This window comes from Trachurus japonicus, chromosome 18 (genome assembly GCF_045865225.1).
Source record: "Trachurus japonicus isolate A0001 chromosome 18, Traja_1.0".
NCBI lineage: Eukaryota > Metazoa > Chordata > Actinopteri > Carangiformes > Carangidae > Trachurus > Trachurus japonicus.
In genome coordinates, this window is record NC_140924.1 from 31,436,312 (window position 1) to 31,463,182 (window position 26,871).

The 26,871-nt window shown below is 40.7% G+C and overlaps 1 protein-coding gene across 10 annotated transcripts in view; it reads right to left on the bottom strand.

Annotated features, from left to right (window-relative positions):
* Positions 1-26,871, bottom strand: part of ptprda (protein tyrosine phosphatase receptor type Da) — a 365,455-nt gene that overhangs the window by 196,225 nt on the left and 142,359 nt on the right. For all 10 annotated transcript variants that reach the window (XM_085806361.1, XM_085806355.1, XM_085806357.1 and 7 more), the window contains exons 6-7: positions 25,476-25,585; positions 13,436-13,479 (exon numbers count right to left, since the gene is read on the bottom strand). The gene's annotated coding sequence lies outside the window, so the exon portion shown is untranslated. The remainder of the gene's footprint in view (positions 1-13,435; positions 13,480-25,475; positions 25,586-26,871) is intronic.

Sequence of the window (26,871 nt, forward strand, 5' to 3'; positions counted from 1 at the left end):
GGGTGAATGGATTTACAGCACGATGGATTGATAAATCTCGGGACAGAGTGAAATAGATGAATCTCAAGTTATTTACCCTTTTTAATTGGAAATGTCTGTCACAGGGCAGCAAGCCGAGTCCTCTTCCAAGCCATTATCTGTCTGCCTTGATCATTTGCAGGTATTTTATGGAGAGTGATGAGCTAAATGTCAACGGTACCTATTGAATTTATTCCCATTGGATTTGTATAGGCTTAAAAATGCAAATGCTGGGGAGTGAAACAGCTCACAAAAGGTTGACTTGTTAATCACATCACTATATTTACTGTTTCACTGATTCACAAATCATGATGGACAAGATTTTTGCTGACACAAAAGCCAAATTGTTCAATTTACCTCTAAGCTAAACTCTTAAATTTGACAGACCTGTGGAGTTTAATGGGGATTAATCTGTCACCAGGTGAGCTCCAAATGTATTTTTGTAACTAGCTAACTAGGAATTGTTATCCTTTAACAGGGTTGTGTTTTTAATAGACTTGAACAAGCTGTAGGTTGTTTTGAGCAAGCCCTTGGGCCTCTCTCATAATTGCACCCCAGGGTGCTGTCAATAGTTTGTACCTGCTCTTGAGCTCTCATTCGCCGGGCTGTCATTGTTGCTGCGCTGCCTGTCTGAGTGACACAGCAGCATCACAGGATGAGCTCCGTTGAACGATATCTCTGGCTCCAATGGAGGACACCACTGGGACACGGCCAACCCAGTTGATGATGTCACTCTATGACAGCGGTGACTACTTGAGCTAGAAACTATTGGATGCCGACTGCCCTGGGAATGTCACTGTGTACGCGGGGTTGTGTACCACTCCGTATGTGTGTGTGGCGCCCACTAAAATGAGATCCAAATGTATATCCAGGAAAAGTGCCAAACATAATAGTCTTTACAAGGACTGTTTACCTCTAAGCACAGACACATTCTTGGACTACGCTTTTGACCACACTGAGAATCCTTGCTCAAAGAATTTAATGTGCATTCTGTAACAACAAACAATTCAATGATCTCATCTCTTATTCATACAGCACTATGATTCTTGACACCGCCAACGTCTGAATATGAGCTACAAAAAAAGAAAAAAGAAAGCCAACACATTTTTATTCTGCATTTGTCATAGGAAAAATAGACAAGAACTGACAAAACACTGATTTAAATGTTAGTAGCAATACAAGCCTTATCCTCTTCTGAGGCAGTCGCTGATGTGTTCTGACTGTGACAGTACTAAAAGCAACACTTTTGTCTCAGTCTTCCTATCCATGCGAACATAGATCTCCTGCGATTGCACTTTGGCAGCCTATCGGTGTTGTCTAAGCAGCAGCATATAAAGGCTCATTTGCACCATCTGCCAGTGGAGGTGACAGAAGCAACTCAAGTGCCATGGGGCTACTGTATAAAAAAAAAAAAGGTCCAACTTCTACAATCTACCTGCTCCTCTGCTTTGCCCTCCATGGATTGATTTTTGAGTTAAATCTGTCTTTTGGTTGCTTTCAAAGGCCAGTGGTGATGAAAGGGTGAGATTGTGTTGTTGTCACACTGTCACAACACTGTTTTATCACTATTAGCTATTGTTGAGTTGACAGGTTGTGGAAAGAACTGCCTTGTTTAAAGTGTGACTGAATTTGACTTCCATCCTCTGTAGCGATGCAAAATGTGCAGTGTTGTCAGATGGAATGTTTTTTTTAGTCATGATAGCAATGGATAAAATATCTCATCAACTATTGGCTGGATTGATGTCAAATCTTTCCCAGGTATTCATTGACTCAAGAGGATTAATCTTAATGATCCACTGGCTTTTCCTCTGGCCTCACTATCAGGTTTACATTCTTAGTTTTTGTTCGTGACATGTGGATGGATTGTGCTAAATTTAGGTACATAGTATATTAATGGTTCCCAGACAATGATTTCTAATGATTCCTGTGATGACGTTTAATCTTGCATCACCTGCTCATTTAAATGTTAATGTATGACATAATATGGCTAAATACCTCCAAAAATAATGACAGTGTGTACCGTTTTACATGCTGTTAACTGTGATGGCCTCAAAGTACGACTGTGCCTTAAATTCAGCTTTGCAGAGCTGCGAGCATATAGCTGTAGATTCAGTGAACATATTTCAGTGCAGAGTTTGACACAGCTGTCACATTTTTTGTTCCTCTACCTCTGGTTGTCAGGCATGTTCCCAGAATTGGAGATGTACATCTAACAGTTGTAGACAAACATTAGTGTGTCAACCCTCTGTGTAAAACACTGATGAAGTGAGCGATTCCACTTTGATGGTAATTTGAGCACAGACATTCTTAGACAAGGATATTTCGCGAGGGTTAATTCTGTCCCTTCGTATTTCTCTCAGAACTCCTCACTTCCAGAAACTTCCTAACAAAGTTAGTGATCATTGGTGCAATGTGTCATGCTTCTGACGGTTTGATTGTTACTGTGTTTTCACATGCAGGGGAGCGAAGAGGAAAAGAGAGCTTCATGTGTTGCTCAAGGTCTTTTTAGATACTCCCCATCCCACATCTCCCTGCACAATTAATTTTATCTTTGGGGTATTATCAAGAGGGAGCCTGGCAAAGCAGCATGACAGAAAAACGGTCCAGAACCCTGAGGCCCAGGTTGGGAATTAATCTGTTTGACAAGATCTCTCACAAACGATTTGCTTGGCTTTCCTTCAGTTGGATGTTGCCACTACCCTGCGTGTATGAGGGGGGTGAAGAATAGGCACGTTTGGAACATAATGTGGCCGGAATCGACTCAAAACGTTCAAGTGAGCAGTGACAGGTCGCTGTTGACGTGTTCAAAAGACAAGAAAACAATGCAGCTCTGACAGTTGTTGGGTGTCAGGAGGACAACCCCAGTGTTGTGCCCATTCAGTGAACAATAGCATTATTTAAATCAACAATGCAGCCGTGATAATGACTTGTCATCATGACCACCTGACATCGGCCTTCTTATTTCCCCACAAAGCACAATTTAGCCCGAAATCAAGCTCCCGACAAAAAAAAAAAAAGAAAAAAAAGAAGAAGGTTAGCCTTGTTCTACTCACGCTTTCAAAACTATTGACATCAAGCAGACGTTTGATGCATTATCTGGGACGCAGAAAATTAATCAAAGTAATGATTGAATAATTATCTCAAGTGCAATTAATTAAACATGCCAATGAACTCATCTTGAACAGCTGTCCTAGCTTCACCACTTAATCACTTGTGAGAATTACCAAACACAAATGGAGGACGCCGAGTGCATGCAATAATCTCTGCAAAGTGCATTGTTTACAAACAGTAATTAATATCACACCGTGTATTAGAGGGCTAAGTGACTGCAGTGCATTTCTGTAATTGTACCAGAGAGAGTTGGGCTTCTTCCCCACTCTTGCCACAGACACGTCTTGTTAAGACAGGAGACAGATTATGACACTGAGTGGTGCTCATATGTATCACATCACAGACTGTTGGAACTATTCACACAGATTTACTGTGTTTTTGATTCTGTATTCTGTGGGTGCCATATAGTGTCTTATTAAAATGTCAAAAACACATCATCCTTTATAGCAAAATCTATAATTTACCCTATTCAACGTCCCAGACACCATTAACCTGATCATTTATGTTGAATCACACATACTGTAAAATTGATTTATTTTATATGTTTCTGCCTGAGAATGCAAAATCATTCCCACTATATTTGTTGGCAAAGAAGTACCTAGAAGTGTCAGTGAGATGGCTTAGTGTCTGGATAGTTGTGACCATGCCAGTGTGGGGGTCTGTGGCATTCTGCGATGAGGTAATTTTGGGCATTGCATATACGGCTTTCATGGTCTGTGGAGCCTGACAGTCAGAGCGAACTACAGGAAATGGTCTGTGTGGTTCTGACATATGAGGGATCTATCTCCAACAGACTCGCGTCTGGAAGCAGGGATGAAGATTGACACCAGGCGGCAGATGGCCTAAAAATGAACTGAACAAGAACAGTCACTAGCACTTCATATGTTCTCCCTATTGTTTACTGATGACATGAATAATGTGGATCTGTACCACAGTTCAGTACATGAGACTACTGTATTGTGACATGCACACATTATTATAATTATTAATTACATGCACTTATTAAAGCCTACACAAAATGGTGCTATTGTCATTAGACTATAAAACCAGTGTAGGATTCTGAGTCTTAAAAAAAGATAATTAGCATATTCATTATGATTTTAATATCTTTCACGCTACCGTACGCGCTACTGAGATACTGCAGTAATTGAAAAAAGCTTAGTGCAAACTGTGGCGCTTTGCTTTTTTTTTCCTTCCTTCTGAACTTCAAAATTCACATGTACAGTGACAACATGGAAAATGAAATGCCTCAGAGGCACAGGGAGAGTTAATGAAATACTGCGTTGGTGTTCTTTTATGACACATGTAACCTAATAATTAATATAAAGTTGGGTGCTCTCACTAGTGTACATAATGCATGTGATGTGTACATGAATTCAAAAGGACAAAATGACACTTCAGGGATGTAACTGTCTGACCTAGTGCACCGATAATCACCTGTTTGCAACAGCCCTTATAGTAATGCCTCAATTCGTCTTCATGGAAGTTCATTGAGACTCTACTGAAAATGTTGCTGGTGGTATACGGGAGGTAATACGAGTAAGTTTGTTACTGTTGCTATATTCTAGAAAGGCATTTTCACAGAGTTTCCTTGTGTTTCATTTTGAGATGTGTAGGGGAAAAAAGGAAAAGATTAAGACGACAGAGTTAGCACCATTTCTTTAAATTGAAATGCAGCCAAATTTATCAATTAATGTGTGGAAAAGCAATTATCTTTAATTCTGACTTTGGGAAAACTCTGTGGACTTCAGTGGAACAGAAAAAGCCTTAATTGTCCATTTGTTGTTTTGCAGCAAAATAGTTGAAGCCGTTATAGTTTCATCTTTTAGTCTTTGTTGCTTTTTTTTCCTTGCTTATTTTTCCGTCTTTGCATCCATGCATTCATGTCACGCCGGAGAATTACCCTAATAGCTTCAAGAATTATAGATTTTGACTGGGTTAAAAACTAAGTTTAAAGCACAAACTAATTTTGCTGCTTGTCGCCAGCAAAAACATCCAGTCACTTTGATCATTTTATTGTTTGTCCCAGCAGAGTGCTTTGTTGGAATCGATTTCCCTCCAGTATAATTGGTGTCATGCCTGGTTTGGCTAAATAAGCCCTTACACCACAAGATATTCTGGCAGACTAAAAGGGCAGTGTTGACACTTTGCTTAAGAATATGTCGAGCAATTACACTAACAGCAAATTTAGGGGCGATGGCATTCTGATGTTCAAAGCTCTTAGAGCAACTTGTAGCAGCATTAATGGGAATCACTCACATTTAGTCAAGAAATGTCAATTATCTAATCAACAGTCTCCTGTGTGTGTAATTTTTGGGTTACTGGGTGCACTGTGTACAATGTCGGTCTTGTTTTTGTGTGGTCTTCCTCTTCTACAGTAGTTGGTTCATATGACAGTCACATCATGGAGGGAAATGATACTCACTGCAATGTATCATCTCGCTTTAACTTATGTGTTTTTAGCAGACTTTTACTGTAATTGAAGCGCATTACCACAAAATGAGTTCACCTCTGATCATTCAGTCACGCTCAGTGGAAGTCTGTAAAACCCCAATTCACTGTCAGCTTTCCAGAGGAGCTTAATGTATTTTTGTTAACAGAAAAGTACAAGGTTAAAAGGTTAATATCTGGCAGTGACTACAATTCTCTACGCTATTGTAGCAGCGCATCCCCTCTCTCGCTCCCTCTCCCTCTCCCTCTCTCTCATTCGCTCTCCACAATTGTGTTATTGTGCGAGTGCACACTCACACAGATGCACACACACGCACACTCATGCTACTCTCTCTCTCCTCCCCTCAGTGTACAAGTTGAGGCAGAGCCATCCATCCAAACCCATAGACCATGAAATTAGGTTAAGACGTAAGGCTGTGAATGACACAGGTGTGGATACAAATGAGAACATCCGAATGAGGAAGTACAGATCCAAGACGGCTGATACTGTAGTAGTTATAGGCATTCCGAATTATATTTCACAGCTTCCTCCTTCATTTTATTTAGCCCACTTTTCCTGTTGTGTATTAGTGGTCAGGACAGGGCATTAGCATACATGCTGGAAAGCTGTGCATAAAGATATTAGGAGCTCTGTCATATTCCAAATCTCATTTCCCATAGAAAACTTTAAAGTCGGTCAAGCTTGTCTGTACTCATCTGCTCCCTTACATAAATCTATTCATATTCAACATTCAAGACCTTCTTCAGTCTTGTTCTTTTTAATAATTTCTGCTCATGTATGACTTTGACTTATAAAGTGACAAGTGCAATAGCAATACTAGAGTAGTCTTTATGATGATATTAATGAATTAACAATGTCACCAAACAGAGCTCTGCTGTTGGATGATTCCTCTAAATATGGGATAGCCTACTGGTTGTTGTTTTTTATCTTGTGCAATATGTTTTTTTTTTCTTCTTCATATTAATTATTTCCAAAACAATTAGTAAACCAAAATCCAAAGACTGTATACGGTGTAAAAAAAAAAAAAAGCAAGCTAACACTGAGTGTTAGCTTTGGAAATCATGCCATGAAAGTCAGACATAGATTTATGGCATTCCTACTTACTGTCATTAGTGCTAAAGATGGCATTAACTCTGCGGCAGAATCAAAACAATATGAGACTGGTCTGCAACATATGCAGCTGGTTTTATTTATAAAGATATATAGCCATACAGATAACAACCTAAAATGCAATTTATTATTATTATGTGAGTTGAATGTCTTGTTAAAAAAAAAAAAGGGGGTGGTGGTATTTGGCGTTTCCATATTGTAGGAGTAGAGGGAATTTTAAAGGTCTAACATAATAGTGTCACAAGGCTCAATTAAAGTATATATTTTGTTTCTCTTTGTTAGCTGATTGCAGTGTATATCTACAAAAGTGTAAACTATACATCTATTGCCTATACCTCCATCTATGCCTGAGTCCATGCATTTGATGACAGTTTCATGAAGTTTCTTTTGAATGTGGGGTGAATGAGTTCATATTTTTTTCAATAAGATGAGCTACAGTGTATACCAATAGACAATTCTTTCATTTAGTGTTGTAAAGGCTGATGGAAGAATAGTACTGCACTGAATGAAGCAATTTGTAAAGACAGTTAATAAAGGTGAGTTTTTCTATTTGGCCAGTTTAACCTCAATGCGTGGGCCTGTCCAAAGACCATCACCCAGTCTATTTAGACTAGAACCAGCCATAAAGGAGTTTACTCTATGTAGAGTCAAGGCTTGACAGCTCTCAGTCAAAGTCCATCCCTTTTATTTCTCCTCTCATAATGCAGAGAACAAGAATCAATTGGTGTTGTTAAACCATTAGGTTTGTCATCAAAGTGCTGTAGAAAGGGTCACAGCTTTTGAAAGCAACCACATCCACAGCTGGTTATGTGAGAGCACCATATTGAATATTGCTTTTACTATAATAGGTATTGACCTCTGCATCAGCGAGGATGTGCTGAGATCTGCAGTCCTTCAAACCCCACTGAGTTCAAACATGAAAAGTTTCTACTCCAATCACCACAGGTTTACATTGATACAAAAGACTGCTGAGCACTTAAAAGGGAATAAAATATGTGCAATGGTGAATGTGATATTAGCTGAATCTGATTTTGATTGATAGGGCCTTTGGGGGTTGCATGGGGTGCATGAAAGAGAGAGTCAAGAATGAATTTGCCAACTAATGATCCTTTCCGTTTTTGAATTATGTTTAACCCGCGTATTCAATATACCATGACAGTGAGAATGAAAGAGTGGAAGTGTGAGGGGAATTCCAATCAAGGAAAACAAACCCTATACACTACAGCACAGGTTTAAGTAATTGCATTGGAAGGCAGAGGAATAATGAACCTCCGTACATCTGATCTATGTTAACATGCGTTATAAACAAAGATACAATAGCGGTGGAATTCTCTTTCTAGCCTTACAGTTAGTATAGAATGAATCAGCTGAAGTGGGGAAATCAGCTCATTTGCTTGCACACACACACACACATGCGCACACACAGGCACACGCACACATAATACATAAGCACTTGTGGGATACCAGGGGTCAAGTGGTTTTCAATGTGGGCTATGAAAAGTCCTGACGCGAGCTAATATTTCCTGATGTGTTCTTTTTTATTTGCATACCGGGTGCTGCCTCAGCCAGCTCCTATTGTCAGAGCTTTCTATTTGAATGTCAACACTATTATTACAGCAGGTGATGCAACAGCAGGTGTCTCTCTGCCTGTCTGTCTCGTATCCTCTGTCTGTCTTCCAGTGTCTCTGTGCCTCTCTCTCTCAGCCTCTCTTGCTTTGCTTCCCCATAGTTTTGTTTAACAGCTGTCATTATGTGTCTGCCAAATGGAATCCACTTGGAATCCACTTTTTCTACCCTTTTGCGAGCACCTCTATTTTTCTAGGCTTGACATTCTACCACTCTTTTCCCACTCACTCTGACTGTAATGGGTGAAACAGAGAGAGCTCCTTGTTGCTGTCTTGCCTCTCTTTTCCCATTGTTTACAGCGAAAGCCCTGACAGTGTTGCTTCTGACTTACTTTGGATAAATGGACACTTTGACATTTCACACCCTGAAATGTGGCAGCGCATGGTATTACTAGTAAACACTGTTCATTACTGCCTTGACAGCTGATGACCAAGATTCAACCCCGCTGCACCTTCCTCTGCCGACACCGCACACAAACGAGACATTCTAACTTGAGGATGATGGCACAAAGATGATAGATTAATGCCTTTTAGGACTCAGAGAATGGCTAAATAAATAGTTTATAAGAGTTTGACTTGTAGCCGTGGAGTTTTGTAATAAAGGAGTTCTACGAACAGTAGCAATAAAGGTTAAATCATATTTGTCATTCAAATATATATCCTCCAATATGAGGTTGGCATCACCAAGTCTGAATTTCCTGTCAGAGCAATGGAGGTTTAAGGATGAGTCATTCATTGTGGGCCTATCAGGAAGCTTTCCATTTGAATTGACTTGGAAATGTTTCATGAACTTGTAAAATTAAATAGTAAAACTGTACAGATGAATTTCATATCTCCACACTGGAGTATGTGTTCTACCAAACGAGTAAGACTCCATCTGCAATTATGACATGGGTGTAAAAGGTTCATTCTTATATTATACACAGGAATAATTTGTAGCTGCAGGTCAAGTGCTTCTCCACTTCCTTATTCAAACTGGATCTCTGATTAAAGGATCTCTGATTAATTGTTTGTTCATTAAAGCATTGCTTTCCTTTACTGTAGGTTGCTCAGTACGTTCAAGCCAGCATAGATTTGGTAAGCAGGCTTTAATGAGTCTGAAGTGGCCAGGATTGCTCAGAGACCATTACTCCTTTGTGATTTACAAGAGGGAGTGAGATGATTTCATTTTCTTACAAATTCCACTGCCCATGCACCAAGGTGCTCTTCTGTTTATGCTCACAGCAACACTGTAGAACGCCAAACATGATAAAACTACCCCCAGGTAAATGAGATTTGGGGGACACTTTAATGAGATTGGTTCTAAATTCCTCATTTGAGGCTAAAGTGGGACATTGTAGAAATAGATGAATTTCTATCTGCATAATGCAAATTTAGCAATAAATGTATACAAAAGAAAATGTATAGGACTCTACTATACTGCCTTGTGGTTCTCCTATTACCACACAGGAAAGGAACACAGGTGCTTGATGAAATCGAACCCATCAAAGAAGAAAGATAACTGGTCGTCACACATTTGATCATGGGATGCTCTGTTTATTTCCCAGTGAGGACTCTTTACTGTCACACACAAAAGAGTTTATTGCGCTGTAGTTGTGAACCACCATTGAGTCCTTAGAAACTGAACATTTGAAGGAACAGCCACTGCTCCAAAGTAGTTGACCTGTGCAGTCTGTGTACAACAAGTAGTTTTCATTCAGTGTGCTCAAAAGAGACTGGGACTGTGGTTGTGCTCAGTGTTTAATTGTTTTCATATCGTAAATACTCACATTAATTGTAACATTCCCTTTCCCCTCGGTTTGCACATTGATTTTCAGCCTAATTTAATTTTACCACCAATAAGAGACATTTGATATCTGGATATAGCAATTGGATTGTTCTGTTTCTTTTGATGCAGATTAGTAACCACAGAGATGAGACTTATATTGTAATTGAGGCCACCCTGCTGAATGACTTCAACATAATATACACTGCACACTGCACCACAATATACAGTGCAGTTATGATTGTAATATGTCAGTGGTACAGTCAAACAGTCAAACCATGCTGCCAGACCAGCTGTGTTCCTTCCAGTCAAAATCTGATATCTTTGGTCAGATTTGTATTGTCATGGAAGTTTTATAAAAGTCATGATGTATTTCTTTAATGAGGGGCAAATGTTACGAGTGTTAATCACACAAATGGTAGATTTATGGGTTAGTTTTGAGATTTGAATAATAGATTTGACCATGAATCACTTGGCACTCATGCTCCACTGAACCAATGATGTAACCAATATCCAATCAGCGAAGTGCTTTGTTGAAATCTGTAGCCAAAGATGATTCAGGGGTAGTGAATACAGCCCAGAGAGTGTGTGAATTTTGGAAATGATTCCTCCGCCAGATATTTTACATTTTCAGGGAGTGATTAGGATAATAGGTAAGAGTGGACCGTTAGACAGTTATTCAGGAGGTACTTGCACCTCAGTAATATTCAAATGGCACCACTAGAGAGCTGAATTGAGCCTAATTATAGGCCTTTATCAATATTCAGCGAATTAAAGGAATTTTCAGTGCTAGTTAAGAACAAAGACATTTGACACAGTATGCACACAGTGTGAAAAGAAATGATTGAGTCTGTATGTACAACTGGTTTATATTTTATGGATTATGCACATTTTATCTCACAGCTTTGACCTTGGACCTATATGTCCAGTCATGCCTATACTATAAATGTCTGACATATGAGTCTCATCACTGCAGAGATGTGGAATTCATTTTGGCACAACTAAGCCTTTTAATATGATTGTCGCTAATATCATTCATATTGGCAAAATTTCCAGTTCACTGGCTGAATATTCTCATATCCGGTGGGACCGGGAACAGCACTTTTTTTCCCCTCCCGTCGCAATATTGCATGTCTTTTGAGTTTATGCAAAGCATCTCCCATTTTCCTCCGACAGCACTCACTCAGAGCAGTCATGGAAAATATCATTAAATGCCCTGCTAACACCCTACCCCCTCTTCACGCGCACACATACACACAAACAAACAAACAAACAAACACACAAACACACATACAAAACCACCTCTCCCTCCTCTCTACCCATACTCATTTTCCCTCCTTCTTTTTCTTCCTGGCTATCACTCAGCAGCAGTGCACGAGGGAAAGAGAGTGCATTGATCTGCCAAAGTGAGCAGCCATTTCACAGGGCGAGTCAGCGCGGCGCTCCTGTCCCTGAATGGGAATTGCTCATTTTACCTGGCCGCCTTGCCCATAGCAGGCTGGTGGGAAGCCCCGCTGAAGAGAGACAGGGGGGGAGGGGGGTGGGGGGACAGGAGTCAGGGCCCTGGTCAGGGCTTGGCAGCCGGGAGATAAGAGCTTCTCATGCTGCTCCTGCATGCACTCACCACTGCTGCTGGAGCCCAGGCTCTCTCTCTGTCTTTCACATACTGGCACACACATACACATAGCTTTTCTCCACACATGTGAGGCTCTAATAATAACTTTGGCGTTCTGGTGAGTCAGCCGTCTTTCCTCAGGCAAGGATAAAAGTAAAACATGGTGCTTTTATTGAGTCTGAACTCACTAACTGTGGAATTCCCAGAACAGAGCTTTAGCTCAGCCTGGATTCCTTTCACTGCCAAGATGCCATGTGTCCACAAGATCTAATATTGTGTCTAAAGCAAGTGCTGATAGACTGATAAACAAGCCAGGAAACTATTTATGACATTCACATGGACAACATGCAATAAAGTCAATATGTAGCTTTGTAGAGTTGTAGATGAATAACATGGGCCATTTGCATATAAATCTAGACTGTATCTTTTAAATTAAAAAAATCAATCACTGCAAAATTAAATGTTCAACATGTACTAACAATGTGAATTGGACCATTTTGCTTTATTTCCATTTTTGCATGTCATATTTCCCATCTAAAAGTCCATGAAAAGTAAGATTAAGTATTCTACAGGTGTTATTTTAAATGGTCAGATAAATAGGCTATTTATTTAGAATTTAAATGAAGTAACACTGGACTCAATATTGGTAGATACCCAATGACTCGGGACTCAGAAGATTTGGGTCCGAAAACACTTGATACATTCTATAGATTTCCTCATCAGTCTGTCCTTCAGTGCTGAAGTTGCTAAGTGTGGATAATGTAGTTAAAGAACAGAGATTTTAAAACTCTATTGTGGTGGGTGAGAAGGATTTTCTTTGTAGTGCTCCAAGCATTTTGAAAATTCAAAATCTGTAAAACCAAAACCAATCATTAGTACACATCTCTGCTATATCTGCGTTGAAATGTCAGCAGCAGAAGACTATGCATACATTTTCTCTTTCCTGTAATTTCACTGAACTATAATTTAATTTGTCACTTGGCTTTTGTATTTTTGCACATTTTCTCAAATATATCATGTCAGCTAAAGCAGTCAATGCCAAACTTAACTTGCATAAAAGTGGAGCCTTCAGTCCTACACTATCACCTCTCCGGCAGCGCTCCCCTACCCCTGCACCTCCTCCTCCCATCCCTCATTGTGTCCGAAACACATTCCATCCAGCCACTTCATTCCCCCACTCCATCCTTCACATGTTCTCAAATTTATTTCTCTATCTCTCTCCCCTGGTCAGCCCACTTTCCTCCCTCCATCTAGTCTATCTCTCTGCAGCTCTCCTTGCTCAGTGACAGTCTCATCACACTCTATCAATCAGGCTTGTGAGGACCGGCTGCTGTGCAGCACAGCATTGCACAGTCCTAGTCTGGTCCCATCAGTGCCAGTCAGTCTCCGTCACTCTCTCAGTCACTTTAAAAAGGTTTAGGTTGCCAGATATAGTCTGTTTCCCTCCGTCCCCCTGCAGGTCAGGAGATGGGAGGGATTGAGCTGGAGTCAAGATTCAGCTTAGCACTTGATTTAATATCGCTTGACGTATTCTGTGACCTGTCTTGGCACTCAAAACTGGCTGTTCCTCTTTGAAACAGACACATGATCAGGCCGAGCCCCTCGCTGATAAATGTGAAAACATAAATAAAATGCACAGCATGTGATGGTGTGGAATTTAAGCAACTGGGAAATGATGCAAAACACAGGTCAAAGCCTCCCTGTCCTCAGCTCATCAGCTATTCTTTTGAGTTTCTTACCTGCCGCAGGCCTCATCCTGTGGTTGATGTCTCAGGAAAGAGAACTGCATAAATGAGAAAGACAGAGAGGAACAGGATAGGGATGAATAGTTTAATCAACCTGTCTATGTGAAGTAAAGACCAGGAATTTCTTTGCATTTATTACAGACAACAAGGAGAACATAATAAAAGTAAAAAACAGAACAAGTTTATTGTGTGGGTTTACCCTAAATAAGTCCTGTGTTGTTACATTGTTAATTTAATAAGTTAATTTATTTGACACTATTATGTCCAAAATATATTGTAAGGACACAGAGAGTAGTTTTTTTGCAACCAAATTTCAGTTGAAGGAACAGAAAATTGCATGTGCAGCAGAGAATGACTTAACCACAGTTATCGATTGGCTTTGTGAATTATAATGAAAACAAGTGTAATTACATTTTCCTTTAAGTAACACAACAAATTAGGGTTGTGAGTTATTCTGGAAGCAAAAGAAGAAGGGAAAAAAAGGAGTCTTGCATTTAATGTGCTGGGAAGATTTTCTCAGGCTGTTTTCTTGCTAAATGCATTAGCAGATGCTGCTGTGCCCATGCAAGCCTGTGGACTAATATTCTTGTAAATGATTAGCTACTTATTTAACCAACGGGGAGAAATGTGCTTTGGGTGGTTACAACCAAAATGAGTTGAGGATAAACATTTTCTTTAGCTACACTGAGCTTTAATTTGACTCATTATCTTTTAAAATGTTATTGTAGGGCTTTATGGCAGCCAAATGACATGATTAGCAATGATGATTATGAATGTCATGATTACAGTAGTCTGTGCTCAAACTGCTCATCCATGTTAATTCAGAGTTAGTTATCTGTGGGAATGTAGTCAGACATTTTTTATTATTATATTATTCCGGAGGAGAAATGGAAATATATTCATTAAAAGACCTTTGCAGGTATTAGAGGAAACAAAGTCATTTATTTAGGTTTTAAGGTCCTAACATGTAAATGACAGAGACACATATTACCCACAAGAGGAAATGGCTGGCTCCTAGCCCCTTCAACTTGACTTCATCAACAGTGTGTTTTGCTGAGTTCCTTGTTATCTGGGTTCTCTCTATACACCCTGTTCATGCTAATGAATCCACAAATTAAATTGTAGAACAGAGGAATATTAGGGCGCCTGCCGTTTTGATGTGGCGAGGAATACTCAATTAGGCTGGATTTGGCCTCCGTAATTATTACATTATAGCTAAGATAAGTGTTCAATGGCAACAAATGCTTTGATGGACTCCATTCTGTAACAAAGGCAACGGGTGAGCAAAGACGAAAATGCCAGAACAGAAGAGTGAAAGGGTAAAAAAAAAAGCAAGTGAGAAAGTGACAAGAAAGCTATCGCACGGGAGCCCCTGTCTGCAGCAGCCATATTTCATTACACAGCAGCGAAGCTTAGGAGGCAATCAAGCATATTTAGCCATCCTCGTCTCGCCCCCCCAAAGCAATTATTACTCCCCAGTTTTTTACTGTGCTTTGCCATGGGGAAAATGAACCGCAGTACTTATCAGCTCAATGCATACACAAGTGACTGGGGTGGAGGACATGTAGGTGTGCGTGTGTGTGTGTGTGCAAGCATGAGCATGCGCTAACGCTTGTGTTTATGTTTTAGGGAGGGGCTGGCAGGGGAGGGCAGTGGCGAGCTGACCGCTAGTGAGCAATGGGTTACCTTTTTCAATCCCATTAGCATGGTAACATCAGCACATTTAGGAGCAGCAGGCGGAGCGAGCGGAGATACAGAGATAACCATAAACATGTCACCAAAAATGCATTGTTATTTGCATTCATATTGGAAAGAGCCAAATTGATGCGGGGTCAAACAGGGAAGGTGAGGGTTTATGACCTGTGCACAGCTCTGCTGTCAGCAGCTCTGATCTATCGGAGCGGTCAGCCTTGTCAGGCTTTACGCCTGATTATATTATCATGGCTGACGATCAATGCGAATGAATGATCGTTCATCCGCAAAGGGGAGTAGAATGAATACAGCAGAATGCAAACGGTACACTCTTTAGTAATGTGGTGAATGAAAATACATTTCCTCTCCTTAAGTCATCTCGATAAGTGATGCAGTGCATGCCAGTGTAACACAAAGCACTTTCAAAATACTTTCGCTGCATCTTGCTCTTTTATTCGGCCTGTGTGTCTTTAAAAAAAAAAAAATGTTTTCTAGCTGTAATAGAGTGATACAGGAAAACTGTGACATAAAAAAACAAACATACTTTACTGTTCTGTGGATTTTGAGGGGCTAATGTGCAGTCATTTGGGTGGCACAGCCGCCAACTGCAGCATTAGTCCCCATCTGGGGACTTGTGTTTTGGTGAAAGTGCTTCTCTATTTGTGAGACTCTTCAGTTCTGGGCATCCTCCCCAAGCCCATAACTCAATGTCTCTCTATCACTCCCATGCGACTGGCTGTCATAATCATCAGCATTATGCTACCTCAATGGGCCTGATTTACAAGTCTGGACATGGCACCAGCTCTGTGCCAGGGGGTAAACATGAGTCCGTTTGCTACCGCCAAACCTATTTCTCCCGACTGCATTTAATGGGGAGGAGAGACCAATATGCACAATAGAAAAGTAGCTTTTTAGATCTATGATTTGTAGACAAGGCTGCAAATACAAGCAAATGAAAACCTTAAAATCCTACATATATTCTTAATTTGCAGTTAAATGTGTGTGTATATATATATAGATGTATGCATTTATTAGATTCAAGCTATTGACTCCTGATGAACAGAAAGTAATCAGCAGTAGCAGAGTACTTTTTAATTGAAGTGAGGGTGGTATGAACTTTTTGATAATTTTTTGTTTTCTCAACCTATACTTAGATTTAATTTCAGCCATGTCTGTCATTTTTTCAATAAGAAAAAGAAAAGAAAAGATACAAATGATGGTGGATGTCGGTGTATAATGCCAAATGTGTCATACTGTAGTAAGTTAGCCTAATTCAAATTCAGCGGGGCACATCAGGGCCCGGCTCACTCAATCATGGCAGTAATAACTGTTTCTATGAAAAACTTAAAATATTCACCAATTGGTTGTTTTCCATAAACATGACGATTAATAATTACATTTTTTATATACAATGGAGGCTACATGAAGATGACTGTTCCATTAAGATATTACGGTTTAAATTGGGGTACACCAACATTATTCTTTATGCTTGGTCTCTTTTAGTAAATGATGAAATGAGTTCAACCAGTTAAACACTGCTGTATTATTTCTGACATGGTGGGAGGACGTGGTTACAAGGGAGGAACGGAAGGTCCAAAGAAAATGTAAATTTTCCTATGAAGAACAGAGAAACACAGACACAAGCTTCAGCTCCCTATGCTCACCAGTGATTTCCATATAGTCCCTTTATTCTGGGGAAAAAACTCACTACCCTCACATTTATTTAAATTTGGAAATAATATACTAGGTAAAATGATGTTGTATTCTTTGTAAATGGACAATTTTACATTATTTTGAATAATAAAAGAATGCCTTTCATAAAGTCCCATGTGTTTGGACTGTCTTCACCTTGAGGCAGCACCTGGCCTTTTCCTTAACCCTCTCACTCATTCCATAATATTATATTAGCCCATATTCATCCACATATTGCGGCTGCTAAGTGATAGGCCACATAAATCAATTTCTATATATACACACACAATAACTGTTATATGCGGCTTCCAAACCGCCTGCTGATAGCTGCCATTTCTTATCACTCCAGCTGAATACAGCACCGTTATGAAGGCACTTTTGCTTGCTGTTAACTGGAGGTGACTGAAAGAGAGGGAATGCATTTTTTTCTTTGTTCAAATTACTTAAGCCTACTACAAAGCTCTTTCAAGAGCTGCGCGGTTATGAAAATTCACTGAAAAGAAAAAGGAAATCTTGTACAGTGAACACAGAGAATCACCTTTTTTTTCTCCTGTGGAGTTCACTCATTCGGTTGTGGGTAAATACTGGATTCCCAGGTTCATGTGTATTTTGATTTGCACTTACAGTAAATTCACGCTGTCAAATATAATCAGGAAGCATGTGGTGAAATTCACTCATCTTCTATACAACCTCCGGGAGGTAATGTCATCAAATAATATCCGCTATGTGCAGATTCCTTTTGCAATCACTCGTCACAGGACACACAAATTGCCTCCATCCCTCCCAGTTCCTTTTTACTTCACATTTCTGCCTCTAAAGAAATGGCGAGTGTGATTCTGCCATCTGTGGTATTAATTTGAAATGCCTAATACATAAGCTAATCAAGCATGTTTATTTTTCCTCTTGCTGAGTTGTAGGCTTTAACATTTGCGAGGAAATAAGTACCCTGTAGTTAATGAACTAAGCTGAAATGAGCTTTCATAACTGTGAAGTGAAATCACTAAAAAACCCAGAGCACATACTCTCCATCTCTTTTGCTCGTGAGGTTCCAGCGAGAGGGAATTTGATTTGTCTCCAGATGGCATCAAGAATAGGTGTTACGATAGTAGGGGGAGCCCATCGGCAGACAGCGTGATGTTGTGAGACCGTTTGATAGACAACAGCACAGCAGGAGGAAAAAACAGAGAGGAAGTGGGATTCAGGACTACAGAGCCAAGAGACACTTTCTCTTTCACTCTCTTGCTCCCAACTGCTCCCAGTGCCAGAGACACGGGCCGCTGCACAGACAGATGGCGAGGAGGTGTGTGTGTGTGTGTGAGAGAGAGAGAGAGAGAGAACGATGAGGGTTGTGTGTGTGTGTGTGCACGCGCGCATGTATGCGAGTGGTGGGTGGTGACGCCATTCGGCTTTGTACAAGTATGAGAGATGGAGCGCGAGAGATGTAAGGGGAGAAAATGAAGGAGGGAAAAACACTGCAGAGGTGTGTGTGTGTGTGTGTGTGTGTGTGTGTGAGAGAGAGAGAGATGTGACTTTCTAAAGCGAGCGTTGATACATGTACTTTTTATTTTTTTATTTCACATCCAAATAGCTTGTGTACTTCATTACAGCGGCAATAAAAGTTCATTTGCGCTGTCACTTTGCGTTCACCTGTCATACTGCACAGGGAAGACATTGCACACAGGGACCGTCCTGATGACAGAGACACACCTACCAGAGCAGCAGTGGCTGGAAAGATTCTGTATTGTCAGACTGCCATCTACTGGATTTTATTATAATTTCAATACATACTTTTTTCCCTTTTTTTAATCATAAGCCCTTGTGTATGTATATACAGTACAGTATGAGCATCTATATCTATTTACCTTTAATGATTTCAATGACAGTGTATTGATGTCCTGTACACTGAATGGTTGTTGTACATTTCTCAATTTTTAACATATATTTTAGGATAGAGGCAATTTAGTCTCAAGAAAGGTTCAACATTCATCTCTCCCAGTGCATACACCTGGTTAAGAAACGTATCAGAGTATCTTGAATTTGCAAAGCAGCTAATTTTTTTTTCCTAAACATTTTGATGAGAAATAAAATTCACTTACTTTGGAGTAAGAAAATGAATCATAATCCATTGATAAAGACTCACTTTTTAATGACTTTTTGCTTATATCTCTGCATCAATGAGGCTGCAGTGCAGCCCATAAAAGCAAATGAAGGCTAATCATAGTAATGATGGAGGTGAGTCACTGCATCAGATAGTCACTCTGCTATGTCTCGGAGGTCAAACGGTGATGCACAGCACCATCTTGTGGTTGTGTAATGCTGAATAAAGGTCGGCTGTACACAACCCTCTGACTGAAAACATCGCCAAATATACACTTGATGATTAAAAAAGGTTTATAGAAAGATTCCTCCTTCATTCCTTTTGAGGATTGTAATCAGATTAATTTAGTGGAGGTTTTAATTGAGTGGATCAGGGAGCTTGCTTTAGCCGTAAATGTTTGCACAATGATGAGGACGGAATAATGCAGTTAATCATGTCTATAGGCAATGAACAATAATACATTTTGCTCCATTAGTTAGTCTTTGTGTTTGTTTTTTTTCCCATATGCCTGCATACACATGTGCTTGAGAGTGAGATCTTAGGAGTCATTTCAAAAGACCACCACAACCATTACCTGTCACATGACTAATGAGCAGTCACTGTGCTGTTAATGGTCATGAAATATGCACCAGACTTAAATACCCCCATCCTTAGCGCCTTGAGACAAATCCCTGCATTTCATTAAACACACACACACACACAGAGCAGCTTGGCTCTGGTGCAAAATTATTCCTCCTTTGCAGAGGAAATAAAATGAATTTTCTATGCTTGTTTCCTCGTAACCACAATGGGAATATAATGTTAAAGAATTAGCACTTTTATTACAAGAAATTAGGAGAGACTTCATGTTTGAGCTCACAGCCCATCCTCTGAGCAACTCTGCTGACTCACGGTCACAGAGCACGCAGCGGAGAATAATGTCCTGTGTTTAAGTGAGTAATTTGGAGGTTATCATAAGTCGTTGTTAATCATTTATTATTGTCCCCCCCTTTTTTTGTATTTTCCTGATCTACAGTACTATGGCTAGTACTTCAATCTCTAATCCCGTCTGTCTGTGGCTGAGTAGAGATTCACCCTGGGAAACCGCAAGAGCTCCTATCTGACATGAAACAGATTTGATCCATTTTCCAGAGCATATCTGTCTTTTTCAGACAGGCTGTTTTCAAAAGAAATATGTCAGCAGTGTGGGGATTATGCTTTTTTGCTAATCACCAAAAGACCCAACCTGCCCGACATTTCTTTGCTTCGACAATGCAGCGCGCCGAGCAGAAGTCTTTTCCCATTTAGATGCTTATTTTGATCTTCTTTTTAGGGCCCGAGCCTGTGACAACGTCCCAGGGAGGACCCTATTGTAATTCGACATCCACACCGATCACCGACAAGCAACAAGTAACCAAGCAAGTAATCAAGTAATCAAGTACTCAAGTGACCTGGCAGGAAAAAACGCTATCTTGAAATGCAAATGTTTATTATTATTATTATTATTATTCCTCGTCAATAAACCCCGATTTGACCCCTTTGCCACGCTCGAAAACTCACCAAATTTGGGACACACGTCGGGTCTCGATTAAAATGCGTTCTGATGCCATCGCCGTTTGTGGGCGGGGCAAATTGGCACAACAGCGCCCCCTAGAACTTTTTACCCCCGGCCATAGGGATCAAAATTTTTTTTCCCGCAGGCCGATGAAACTTGGTAGACATATGTATCATACCCAGACATGAAAAAAATTTGTTTCGTGCGAAGCCCAAAAACCAACAGGAAGTCGGCTATTTTGGTTAGCATTTCTTTTACGCAAAACGAACTCCTCCGAGGGATTACGCCCGATCGGCTCCAAATTGGGTCCAGAACATCGTCAGACCTAGCTGAGCTTATCTTGTGCTCCGCAGGTCTGTAGCTCAAAGGGCTTGGCCTCTGGCGTGCCCCGAAGTTTGGCGACTGTTTCGGTGCTCGCCATGTAAATACGAACGGCTCTCATGCCCTCATACTTGATCGTAGACACTTCAAACTTGGTGCAAAAATCTATGGCGAGACCCTGAACGATCCGACATATTATTTGCCTACGTCGCTCATAGCGCCCCCCGGTGGTAACAGGAAACGTACAAAAATTCGTTAAAAATACGTAGTTGACCAAATCGATTTCGTTCCACTTCTAATACATGCAGACCCGGATGGTGAAGCTACATTATGAACGCTGTGACCCTACGAGCAACGGCGTCCGTGTGCCGCCGCGGCGACTGACGATTTTTTGTCGTAAAATTACGTTTCCCAATTACGCGCACATACTTCGTCGTAGCCACTTGAAATTCAAAGGACATGACGTTGGCTCCGCCCTGAACGTTTTGATGTATCGACTTCCTGCCTGGCTCATAGCGCCCCCCGGTGGTAACAGGAAGTACGCAAAAATTCGTTAAAAATCCATACTTCACCCGATCAACTTCATTCCACTTCTAATACATGCAGAACCAGTGGCTGAAGCTACATTATGAACGCTGTGAAGATACGACGAACGGCGTCCGTGTGCCGCCGCGGCGACTGACGATTTTTTATCGTACAATTACGTTTGCCTTTTTCGTGGCTTTAACGAAGTCGTGTCCTCACGAAATTTCATACACAGGTCAAGAATGGCGAGCTCTTTCAACGGATAGAGTCGTTTCCCATGGGCGTGGCTAAATGCCTCAATAGCGCCCCCTTGAAGTTTTTCCGAAATTCTCCATAGACAAATTTCGCTTACTTTGCCGTACACATACGAAACTCGATACACACGTGTATCATAACCAAACATACAAAAAATTGAATTGGAGCCACGCCCTAAACCCAACAGGAAGTCGGCCATTTTGGTTAGCATTTCTTTGACGCAAAACGAACTCCTCCGAGGGAGTTCGCCCGATTGACTTCAAATTGGGTACGGAACATCTCCAGACTGAGCTGATTACGGCTTGTGCTCCGCAGGTGTGTAGGTCAAAAGGGCGTGGCTGCTAGGGCACGGCCAAGTTGCCGAATTCAGCTAAGAAGTTTGCAATGCTAGCACGCCCACAGATTTGATCGCAGCAGCTTCAAACTTGGTGCACATGATGATGGCGTGACCCTGAACGATCCGACATATTATTTTACTACGTCACTCATAGCGCCCCCCGGTGGTAACAGGAAGTGCGCTAAAATTCATTAAAAATACATCGTTGCCCCCATCAACTTCATTCCACTTCTAAAACATGCCGAACAAGTTGGTGAAGGTATTTCGTGAACGCTATGACGCTACGGCTAATGGCCCCCTTGTGGCGGCGACAGGAATAGCGCTCCACCGTGAACTGCCACCTCCCACGGATTTTGCCCGATTGACTTCATATTCGCTACAGATCATCAGGAGACCGAGCTGGTCAAACACTATTAAAAGCTTTTCTCTACGTGAAACGGCGTGGCTGCTAGGGGGCGACAAATTTGGTCAACTGCTCATTTAGTCGCCATGCTATTACGTTTGCCTTCCACGCCCACATACTTGGTCGTAGTCACTTCAAAATTTCAGTACATGATCAGGGGCCCGCCCTCTACGCCTCCATTTGATCGTACGCTAGCTCGCTCAAGACGCCCCCTTGTGGACACAGGAAATGTCGCGTTTTGCATCGACATTGTCCGATCGGCTCGAAACTTCACATGTGTGATGAGGTCACGACCCCGAACGCAACGGCCCACATCCCGTTACCGCCCCCTGGTGGACGAACCGTAAGCCTGCCGTAACTCCATCGTACGTTGTCCGATTTGCTCGAAACGTCACGTGTTCGACGAGGGGACCGCCCTCGACGCAGCCGCCCGCGTCCGGTTGCGCGCGGGGGTTTTCGAAGAGCGGCCCGGGGGTAGCGGGGACGCCGAGTGGCGTGGAGCGAGGGCCCGTCATAGCCGCTTGCGGCTTTAATATTCTCATTGTGTTGGTACAGTACAATCAGATGTATTAACCATTAACTTCATGCTTCACCGAGTTACATGATTATCTTGTGAAAATGAAAAGTGTTTTAGGAGAGGGGAGAAAAAAAGGAGAAGATGGACTAATTTCACAACCTTGTTCTACTGATGTTGAGTGAATAGACTCATCATTATTCATCCACATTTGCTCCTCTAAGAATGAGCACAAGAAGTTGGCACGGTTTACTCTGCTTCTATCAAAGCATCCTGGAGGTGAATATTCGGGTAAACACTTTCCCTCCTGTCCTGTCTCCTGACAGAACCTCCACTCAGTAAATACCAGTTCTTACTCTACTTCATATGCTGATTGAAGAAAATGATGTCAAAAATATCTGAGGTATAATTTAGCATGCAGGTCTACAGGTTTGTAGGCTTTCTCCCTGACTCAGGCCTCACAGGCAGTTGTTACTCCTGAGCTGTGTTTGTGTGTGTGTGTTCTTTGCAAACCAACTGTTGTTGAGAGCACTCAGCTGTAAGCACACAACATGTGGGATGAGTGTGATGGATTCCTGGTATCGGTGGTAGTTATTTGTTGCGTGTCTATAACCACAATTTCCTCACCACTGCTTATTGCAGGTTGCAGCTGAGCGAGATATACTCTGAGGCTGGCGTAAAGCCACAACACTTCGTAATAATTCATCGGCAAAAAAGCCCTCCATGTACTCGCCCTGCAATATTTATACCCCTCTGAATGTATTTTTTCCTGCTACATCATCGCACAGGCCCAGGGCAGGGATTTTCTCCTCTGAGAGCAGTTTTAGAGTTTCAGACCTTATTTAAATCTGGGAAACAATTCAATAAATCTGTCCTGTGATCACATTCTGTCTGCTTAGAACGACGTGCCCTATGCGGCTGCAGTGCCACTATACCTGTTTTTAAGTATTTCACATTTAGAAACGTGATTATGCCAAAATAAATTCCTTATGTCGACATTTTCAGCTATCTTGTTTATTCCTCTGTCAGTAACATTCAAATATATTGATGATAATTGTGTTAATGCACTAGTTTTTAATGAGTGTTTACTCAAACCTAGACATAAAGTTGTGTGTGTGTGTGTGTGTGTGTGTGTGTGTGTGTGTGTGTGTGTGTGTGTGTGTGTGTGTGTGTGTGTGTGTAGCAATATTCTGATATTTTCTGTTACTCTATCCAAACTGTCCCATCTAATCCAGTGTGAAGTCTCAGTGGAGTTAGTCTGCTTTTTGTTTGTTCTTGATTAGGCCTGTCTTTGTCTTTGTCTCCCTTGTTCCCGTTCCTTCCCTATCATCTTTGTTGGCATCATTTCATAACTAATAGATCCCCCCCTTCCTCAGAGAAGCTGCACATCAAGTGAAAATGCTTCCAAATATAGTTTTTAAAGAAAAATGTTTGTTTTTTTTTAGAGTAGATGAGTGTTGAGAAGAAAATGTTTTTTGATTCTATTGCATTATTGCTAATGATGGTATTCTCTAAAAGATGCCAGACATTTAATGAAAACGCTACAATGTTAAATAATCATAGCGTGTGCAAGTGTTTAATATGTGATGAAGTTCTCCTCGTTAATATTAAATCTATTTTCCTCTGTGAATCACAGCCTGCTCTGAATACTCACTCCTGCCTCAATAACATCAGAAATCAAAGCTGAAGGATTCAGTCTATGTTACTGTTTCTCCAAAAGCAGTATGACTGAGTGAGTGGCCTGGTTTCTTTGTCTGGAGAGAGTTACCATTACATGTGCATGTTATGTCCATCACATTTCAATCAGTCCTCCCCCTCATCTCCCCTTACACATCAACAGCAGACGTGACCTGTTATGCTGATGTCTCCAGCTGCACTTAGGCTACTCAGGTGCAAATATGTGGTCCAGTTTAATAGAATAATTAGCTGCTGACCCAATAACTCAAATACAGCACATCTTGGTTCATTGGTTAATCAGTTGCCATGTGAGTGAATGATATTTAAGAATAATTCCATTATTATCATAATTATAATTTATCATGCTGGTCAATAGTTAAAGTGTGGTTCAAATGAAATTGGAGCACTTGTATTGTTTTAAATGGTTATATTGTTTTAATTTATTTCCAAGTGAGTTAATTACATGTGCATTTAGTCATATGGCAGAATGTAATTATGTTCTATTGAAGAGTCACAATAAGACTACCCATTGACTTTGAGTTTTTCAAAAAAATAAAGACATAAAATGTTGAAATTGTTAAATTGTAATATTAACTCACAGTTTTTAAATTCTAACTAGATTCTTGTGAGAGTGTCATGGAAAAAATGTGATTTTAAAACAATTTAACGAAACCTCAAGAGCATGTTTACATAGGTTAATATGCATACATTTATATCAAATAAAAAGCTACATTGCAATTTAAACACTACTACACTATTGTTTGGTTTTACACTGAAAATACAGTTCCAATTTATTCTGAAAGCAGCTTTTCTCATATTAAAAGCTTAAAGTGAAGGGAAAAATGATGCAGCTTATTAAGATAAAGCCATAACTGAATTAGCAACCAAAAACGTTAAGTTTAATATGGAAAACCTTGTCAGGTTAAAACAGCTGCTCTATGGATTGCATGGTTTGCAGAATTTGAATGAATACTTGTCACACTCACCAAGAAATGAGGCTCCTCTCTCAGGTTCATGCAGGTGCCAACATGCTGCCCGATGCTGCGGTTTTACCTCGCCGACACACCACTGAAATGTCTGCCCCCTTTGCCCCCACCTAGAAAATAACACAGAATACAAAAGGCAGCAGTGTGAGGGGTTTCATCTCATCCAGTTGAAAACAAATGGAACATAAATCCTGGTCTAAAATTACAGAGGTTGAGAATACAAACTGAAATATGGCAACAAGTTTCCACTATTCAGTTGAAAACAGCATCAAAATCAAATCATGTCAATAGACTGCTTTCCTGAGAGGAAAGCTTAATCCATCATTTGAAAGCAAAAGAAATCCGTGGATGAAATGTATTTCTAATATTAGCATGTTTTACGTGGAGTATTTTCAACAATGCACTTAGTTATTTCCTTTGGTAGAGAGCAGCGGAGAGAGCACAAACAAATATGTCAGATTTGATCATTTCGGTGTGTCCCTTTTTTCTCCCTCTTTTCATTGTATTGGTTTATTGTGCCTCTCAAGCAACGAGCATTCATTTTTCTCACCGTCTTTTGATGTTGTACAGTGTGTGCCACAAGACACATGCGGGTGGATATAAGAAAACCAGTGCTGCAATACCCCATTCTGTTTTCATTTAGTCTGGCAAATTAAAGTTGACTGTATTTCCAAAGATGTGTCAACAATGTATACTTTAGCTTTATGATGAATTGCATTTGACCATAAGTCTATTTCAGAGCAGACTTGTGAGGGCAGAAAAAATATTGTGATAAAAACATAGCTGAAAATAATCACCCAAGGTCAATCTAAAAGACTCGGTGGCATCCCCTTAGTGTTATTAGAAAAATATCCTTTGCGATTTCCAACTTATGAGGCTGCATTTGCATAGAATTAACCTCTCAAAAAGACATATTAAAAACAGGCCCAAATCTGACGTGCCTTTGGAATAGCTTATGTGAATTTGCATAACGGTAGCCTCCTGTGCAGGTGATAAAGCGGTATTAAGCCTGGATTACAGCATTTGATTTTGTGTATGTGTGTGATTTTGTGTGTGTGTGTGTGCATGTGGGTATGTACAATGAATATATACTTAGCCGTGTACCTGAATGTGTGCAAACTGGAATCTGCTCTAGCTGTTTTGGCATGCCTCCCCATCGCCTGCAGGGCCAAAGAGAGCAGCGTGCCATGCCTGACTCATGTGCCATGTTACTCATGTGACCTCATGAAAGTACAAGTCCCTCCAAGCGCTATAATAAATCATCGCAGACGGGGCCGGGCCCACAACACATGCTTAGATGCAATTTTTGCTCGCCGTAACCCAATATATCAAATTTAATAGAAACACAATCACATCAAGTACCCTGACCCTTTGAGGTAGCTGGATGGACCAGTGG